The sequence below is a fragment of the Bos javanicus genome, chromosome 6 (genome assembly GCF_032452875.1).
Source record: "Bos javanicus breed banteng chromosome 6, ARS-OSU_banteng_1.0, whole genome shotgun sequence".
NCBI lineage: Eukaryota > Metazoa > Chordata > Mammalia > Artiodactyla > Bovidae > Bos > Bos javanicus.
In genome coordinates this window covers 85,348,350-85,356,657 of record NC_083873.1, presented here as the reverse complement: position 1 = coordinate 85,356,657, position 8,308 = coordinate 85,348,350, and the positions used below count along the sequence as shown (strand labels likewise).

The 8,308-nt window shown below is 38.5% G+C and overlaps 1 pseudogene; it reads left to right on the top strand.

The window, feature by feature from the left end:
* The first annotated feature begins 680 nt into the window (after window positions 1-680).
* LOC133249629 (UDP-glucuronosyltransferase 2A3-like) overlaps window positions 681-8,308 on the top strand; it is a 57,569-nt pseudogene continuing 49,941 nt past the window's right edge.

Here is an 8,308-nt window from a genome sequence, read left to right as displayed (position 1 = left end):
ACAGCTCTGTGTTAGCCTATGACTATATACTTGGAACTGATATCTGTATATTTAAATGACCATGACTTACATATCATTCATCTTTTTCTCCTTTTCTTCTATTCACTTTCAGAACCCTTTTTCTGTAATCTTTGCTCCTGGACTCAGCCGAAATGTCCCCTACATTTTGAAGTTTTGACTGATTTTCTTCATATTGCAGTGATAGCATATTCTGAGGCTCTGAAACACTGTACCTTTGTACAGTATTTAGTATATATCTCATATCATGTGATATATGTGCTTTATTCTCATGTTAGCATATGACCAATCTTATGAGAAACATATATTTTTATGTTTTCCCATTCATCCATAAGATAAAACATATTATTTAGTAGACTTACTAAAATGAATTTTTATACTTTAAAATAGTCAATTAAAAATATCATTTTTCTATTTTAACCTATTTAAAGCAAGCTCCTAGAATGTCAAAATTATTTCCTTCAAAATGTATACATATTACATATCTATTCCTGAATAAATACTATACAATACTGTGCCAATTAACAACTGGCAAAGTTCTCTGCATGTAAGTGCCATTTCTGAACTCCAGAAATTAATTTTTAACGTGATCTATGTCTAAATTGCCACTTCACTTCTGGGCCCAGCAAACATTCATCCTTTGCAGAGCAGTGTGTGAGGGAGCTGCTGTTATGGCATCTGAGAAGTGGGTTTCAGCAATTCCATTGCTGCAGCTCTGCTATACTGGCTGTGGATTCTGTGAGGAAGTTTTGGTGTGGCCCCATGACATGAGCCACTGGCTCAATCTAAAGGTCTTTCTGGAGAAACTCATGGAAAGAGGACACGAAGTGACTGTGTTGGTGTCTCCACAAAATTTTATCATTGACTACAGCAAGCCTTCCACCATGAACTTCAAGATTCTCCCCACACCACAGGACAGAGAAGCTAATGAAAATAGACTAAATGACTTTTTAGACCTGTCAGTTAACGTCATGCCTTCATTGTCACCTTGGCAATCAGCAAAATCTGCAAGATTTTTTTTTTTTTCAAATGAGTGGATATTTAAAACTTGTCTGTGAGAGTGTTGTCTAAAACTCGACAATCTTGAAGAAATTCCAGGACACCAACTATAATGTTATGATTATAGACCCTATGATGCCCTATGGAGAGCTGATTGTTCAGATTCTAGGAAACCCTTCTATATACACACTGAGGCATTCCATGTGTGGCACGATGGAGAAATACTGTGGGCAAATTCCATCCTCACCTTCCTACGTGCCTGTTGAAATGGCAGGACTAACATACAAAATGACCTTTCTGCAAAGGGTAAAAAATTTAATGCTTTCCATTTTCTTTGACTTCTGGCTCCAACAACATGACACTCAGCTTTGGGACTAGTTTTAAAGTGAAGTGTTAGGTAAGAGACTCTGCTTTTCATTCTAAAGTAGTTATCAGAAAAAGCTAAGGAGGTTTAAGAAAAGTCTAGGAAGATGAAAGGAATATACTTTTAAAACTGTCACTTCCCCCAAAATGCCACAATTAATATCAGTGAACTGAGGTTCAACAACTAATTGGGAAAGGGAGGCAAGAAATACCTTGCTGTGGTTCCTCTTTCTTTACACTCATCTATCTTGTAGAATACTTCAATACCTAAACAATTGCTACCAAAACAAAATGAAATATAAAACTTGCTAATAAGTGTCAATCCAATGAAAGATGTATTTTTTGTCACATGCAGAATATCACAGGTAAGTCTAATACACTGAGCTTTCCAGAGGTAAAGAATCTCCCTGCAATGTAGAAGATGAAGGAGTTGCAAGTTCACTCCCTGGATCAGGAAAATACCCTGGAGGAAAAAATGGCAACCCACACAAGTATTCTTATTAGGAAAATTCCATGCACAGAGAAGCCTGTTGGGCTATAGTCCATAGGGTTGCAAAGATTCAGACACAATCAAGCAATTGGGCACAAACACACAGTGAGTTTTCATAGGGGAGGACATTGGACTTCTGCTCAGTTCAGTTTAGTTGCTCAGTTGTGTCCAATTCTTTGTGACCCCATGGACTGCAGCACGCCAGGCCTTCCTGTCTATCACCAACTCCCAGAGTTTACTCAAACTCATGTCCATTGAGTCGATGAAACCATCCAACCGTCTCCTCCTCTGTTGTCCCCTTCTCTTGCTGCCCTCAATCTTTCCCAGCATCAGGGTCTTTTCCAGTGAGTCAGTTCTTTTCATCAGGTGGCCAAAGAGTTGGAGTTTCAGCTTCAACATCAGTCTTTTCAATGAACATTCAGGACTGATTTCCTTTAGGATGGACTAGTAGTTCAAGTAACTAGTAGTTCCTTGCAGTCCAACGGACTGCTCAGTAAAGGGAGTGTAATGTTTGTTAAATGAGGAAGATAATCTCCTTACCTGATTCCAGTAATAGACTGAAACCTGAGCTATGCTAACAACAGGATTAAATTTGTTATTTGAATTTTTCTCTACAATTTTTGAAAATCACACATTATTAGAATTAAAATTTATACCATCATTCTGTTTGCCCAGAGTACCCACTATTCCTAGGTCTGTCTTAAATTTGGGATGAAAATTTATTAAGTCCTATGTGAACTGCTTCATCATAGCTGGTCATATTGAAAAGTTTTCTAGTATGTTATACTTCTTGTGTGCATGCTCAGTCACTTTAGTCATGTCTGACTCTTTGTAACCCTATGGACTGTAGCCCACAGGCTTCTCTGTCCATGGGATTCTCCTGGCAAGAATACTGGAGTAGGTTTTCATGCCCTCCTCCAGGGGATATTCCCAACCCAGGAATAAAACCCATGTCTCTTGCATCTCATGTATTGTAGGTGAATTCTTTATTTACCCACTGAGCCACCTGGGAAGCCTGGTATACTTCTTAGGGGAGTATGATACAGAAACCTAAAAAATTAAGTATAAACTTAAAAGAGTTTATGGCTCTAAGTGTTAAAAAGAGCATATTTTTCACTACACTAGTTACATATATTCTATTTGTAATTGTTTGCTTTTCCTAATAAAGAATCATTTTCTTTTGCAATTTTCACACATCTAGCTTATATTTGATTCCATCAAGTGAAGCTGGCTTTCATTCCAATTTTTTTTTTTTTAACTAAAGTACAGTTGATTTACAAGGTTGTCTTAATTTCTGCTGTATAGCCAAATGATTCAGTTTTACATAGTATACATTATTTGTCTTCTTTTTCATTATAATTTATCTCACAATATTGAATATATTTCTTTGTGCTTTACAGGGCTTCCCTTGTAACTCAGTCGGTAAAGAATCTGCCTGCAGTACAGGAGACATGGTTTCTATCCCTGGGTTGGGAAGATCTCCTGGAGAAGGAAATGGCAACCCACTCTAGTATCCTTGCCTAGCAAATCTCATGGACAGAGGAGCCTGGTCGGCTGCAGTCCATGGGGTCGCAAAGAGATGGGTGCAACTGAGCTAACTAATACTTACTTACTTACTTTGCTGTTTATCCATTCTATATAAAATAGTGTACCTCTGCTAACCTGGAACTCCCAGTCTATCCCTCCCACACCTATCCTCCCCCATGGCAACCACAAATCTGTTCTCTCTGTAAATGTTTCTGTTTCATAGGTAGGTTCATTTGCATCATACTTCAGATTCTACATATAAGTAGTATCATATGGTATTCGTGTTTCTCTTTCTGACTCACTTCACTTAGGATGATAATCTGTAGTCATATTCATATTGCTGTAAATGGCATTATTTCATTCTTTTTTATTATGGCTGAGTAGTATTCCATTGTATATATGTACTGCATCTTCTTCATCCATTCATCTGTTGATGGACATTTAGGTTTTTTTCATGAACTGGCTATTGTGAATAATGCTACTATGAATATAGGGGTGCATGTATGTTTTTGAATTATAATTTTTTCCATTTATTCCCAGTAATAGGATTGATGAATCATATAGTAATTCTATTTTTAGGTTTTTGAGGAACTTCCATACTGTTTTCCACAGCTGCACCAACTTACATTCCTACCAACAGTGTAGGAAGTTTTCTTTTTCCCCACAACAACTCCAGCATTTTTTATCACTCCAAATATTTTTGAGAGTCACGAAGAAACATGAACTAACAAACAAAAGATCATATTGGGTATTAGAAGTAATAACTAATTTAACTTCCTTAATGTAGTAGTTTTTTAGGACTGTGATAACTAAATCTAAAAAACTGGGTGGTATAAAAAGAAATTTATTGTCTCACAGATCCAGAAGCTAGAAGTTAAAGAACAAAGTATTGTCAGAGCTGCTTTCCCTTGAGGCCAGTCTTTCTGCCTTGTAGATGTCCACCTTCTTACTATGTTTTCTCATAGTCTTTCCTTTGTGTATGCACATCCTTTGAGTCTCTTTGTCTTATAAGGAAACCTGTCATATTGGATTAGGAGTCACTCTATGGACTCATTTAACTTTAATTACCTCTTTAAAAATAAGTGCTGGTCTTCCCTTGTGGCTCAAATGGTGAAGAGTTGGCCTGCAATCCAGGAGACCTGGGTTCAATCCTTGGGTAGGGAAGATCCCCTGGAGAAGGGAATGGTCAACTCACTCCAGTATTCTTGCCTGGAGAATTCCATGGACAGAGGAGCCTAGTGGGCTACAGTCCATGGGGTCACACAGCGTCAGACACGACTGAGTGACTAACACACACACCTCTTTAAAGGACCTACCTTCAAATACTCTCAGACTTCAATATATGAATATTAAAGGAACATAATTCAGTCCATAATTTTTATTTTTAATAGATACATTGTTTAATAGAGCTAAGATTAAAAAAAAAACGCTTAAAAATCCTTAGCTTTACACATGATTTTGAATTTACACTGCATTTATTTCTCAATAAATAATTTAACCACCAATAAGCACAGTGGAAACAGTGTCAGACTTTATTTTTGGGGGCTCCAAAATCACTGCAGATGGTGACTGCAGCCATGAAATTAAAAGACGCTTACTCCTTGGAAGAAAAGTTATGACCAACCTAGACAGCATATTCAAAGGCAGAGACATTACTTTGCCAGCAAAGGTTCGTCTAGTCAAGGCTATGGTTTTTCCAGTGGTCATGTATGGTGTGAGAGTTGGACTGTGAAGAAGGCTGAGCGCTGAAGAATTGATGCTTTTGAACTGTGGTGTTGGAGAAGACTCTTGAGAGTGCCTTAGACTACAAGGAGATCCAAACAGTCCATTCTGAAGGAGATCAACCCTGGGATTTCTTTGGAAGGAATGATGCTAAAGCTGAAACTCCAGTACTTTGGCCACCTCATGCAAAGTGTTAACTCATTGGAAAAGACTCTGATGCTGGGAGGGATTGGGGGCAGGAGGAGAAGGGGACGACAGAGGATGAGATGGCTGGATGGCATCACTGACTAGATGGATGTGAGTCTGAATGAACTCCGGGAGTTGGCGATGAACAGGAAGGCCTGGCGTGCTGCAATTCATGGGGTCGCAAAGAGTCGGACACGACTGAGCAACTGAACTGAACTGAACTGACTGAAGCACTTCCTGGTGTAGACAGTGAGTTAGGTACATTATTTAAGGTAAATAAGACCAGGGCCTTGATCTCAATTCTTCTTTCAGAAATACATGTAAAACATAGAGTTAGGAATATATTCTGATAATTAGAGATGCTGTCCTAGTTCCAACCAATAATTTTCTGGGATATTTGTTGTATTACTCATTAATATAGGGAAGGTATATGATTCTGTATGGATACATATTATGAAACAAATATAGTTCGTAGTAACAATTGGAAAATTTTAACTCTATTATCTTTAACAGATCTTTCTTTTATTGTAAGCACTGTGCTTCCCTGATAGCACAGGGAGTAAAGAATCCACCTACAATGCTGGAAACCAAGGCTCTATTCCTAAGTTGGGAAGATCCCCTGGAGAAGGGAATGGCAATCCCCTCCAGTATTCTTTCTTGGAGAATTCCATGGACAGAGGAGTCTGGTGGGTCACAGTCCATGGGGTCACAAAGAGTCAGACATGACTGAGCAAATTTCACACCGTCATTGATTTTCATTGCTGTACTCTATCATGTTCTTTATTAAGTAATTCTGAATGCACGATGGGTATCATTTCATTCTTGATGTAATGATAAACATAGCTAATATAAATTGCTAAAAAACAATTGAATAGAACAAAAGCATATATAATGAATGACAATTGGCTTCATGTTTTTCCTATATAAGAAGTTTTAACTTTTCTTGTCGTTTCATCAGGATATTGTCTCTGTATGATTAAAAAAAATATATATATTCTTTTTTTTTACCAATTAGGACAATGACTAATCATCTTTATTTTTTTCACTTAATATGGGTTTGACATATATACTCACAACATATTAAAATCTACATTATTCTTTAAATTGATGCAGCAATATTCATATGAGTGGATATAACAGATCATTGAACTGGTCTAATGTGAAAGCCATAGTCAAATTTTCCAGCTCTGGTGTTACCAAAAAAAATTGTTGCCCTAAACTCATTGTACTTATATCTCAGCCACAATGACCTCTAACATTTTTGAACCATTTAGCTTTTATCCTCAGACCTTTACATATGTGTGTTAGTCACAGTTGTGTTCAACTCTATGAGACCCTACGCACTGTGGCCCACCAGGCTCCTCTCTTCATGCAATTCTCCAGGGAACACTGGAGTGGGTTGCCATTACCTTCTCAGGGGATGTTCCCAACCCAGGGGTTGCACCAAAGTCTCTTGCATTGCAGGATTTTTACATTAGCCAACATAGCATTTTAGTCCTCACTGTGCCACATCATTTAGATCAGTTCAGTTCAGTCGCACAGTTGTGTCCGACTCTTTACAACCCCATGAATAGCAGCAAGCCAGGTCTCCCTGTCCATCACCAACTTCCAGAGTTTACCCAAACTCATGTCCATCGAGTCGGTGATGCCACCCAACGATCTCATCCTCTATCATCCCCTTCTCCTCCTGACCTCAATTTTTCCCAGCATCAGGGTTTTTTCCAATGAGTCAGTTATTTGCATCAGGTGGCCAAAGTATTGGAGTTTCAGGTTCAGCATCGGTCCTTCCAGTGAACACCCAGGACTGATCTCCTTTAGGATAGACTGGTTAGATCTCCTTGCAGTCCAAGAGACTCTCAAGAGTCTTCTCCAACACCACAGTTCAAAAGCATCAATTCTTTGGAACTCAGCTTTCTTTATAGTCCAACTCTCACATCCATACATGACCACTGGAAAAATCATAGCCTTGACTAGACGGATCTTTGTTGGCAAAGTAATGTCTCTGCCTTTGAATATGCTATCTAGGTTGGTCATAACTTTTCTTCCAAGGAGTAAGCGTCTTTTAATTTCATGGCTGCAATCACCATCTGCTGTGATTTTGGAGCCCCCAAAAATAAAGTCTGACACTGTTTCCACTGTTTCCCCATCTATTTGCCATGAAGTGATGGGACCAGATACCATGATCTTCATTTTCTGAATGTTGAGCTTTAAGCCTACTTTTTTACTCTCCTCTTTCACTTTAATCAAGAGGCTTCTTAGTTTCTCTTCACTTTCTGCCATAAGGGTGGTGTCATCTGCATATCTGAGGTTATTGATATTTCTCCTGACTATCTTGATTCCAGCTTGTGCTTCCTCCAGCCCAGCGTTTCTCATGATGTACTCTGCATATAAGTTAAATAAACAGGTGACAATATACAGCCTTGATGTACTCCTTTTCCTATTTGGAACCAGTCTGTTGTTCCATGTCCAGTTCTCACTGTTGCTTCCTGATCTGCATACAGATTTCTCAAGAGGCAGGTCAGGTGGTCTGGTATTCCCAACTCTTTCAGAATTTTCCACAGTTTATTGTGATCCACATAGCCAAAGGTTTTGGCATAGTCATCAAAGCAGAAATAGATGTTTTTCTGGAACTCTCTTGCTTTTTCCATGATCCAGCAGATGTTGGCAATTTGATCTCTGGTTCCTCTGCCTTTTCTAAAACCAGCTTGAACATCTGGAAGTTCACAGTTCACATATTGCTGAAGCCTGGCTTGGAGAATTTTGAGCATTACTTTACTAGCATGTGAGATGAGTGCAATTGTGTGGTAGTTTGAGCAATCTTTGGCATTGCTTTTCTTTGGGATTGGAATGAAATCTGACCCTTTCCAGTCCTATGTCCATTGCTGAGTTTTCCAAATTTGCTTGCCTATTGAATGCATTACTGTCACAGCATCATCTTTCAGGATTTGAAATAGCTCAACTGGGATTCCATCACCTCCACTAGTTTTGTTTGTAGTGATGTTT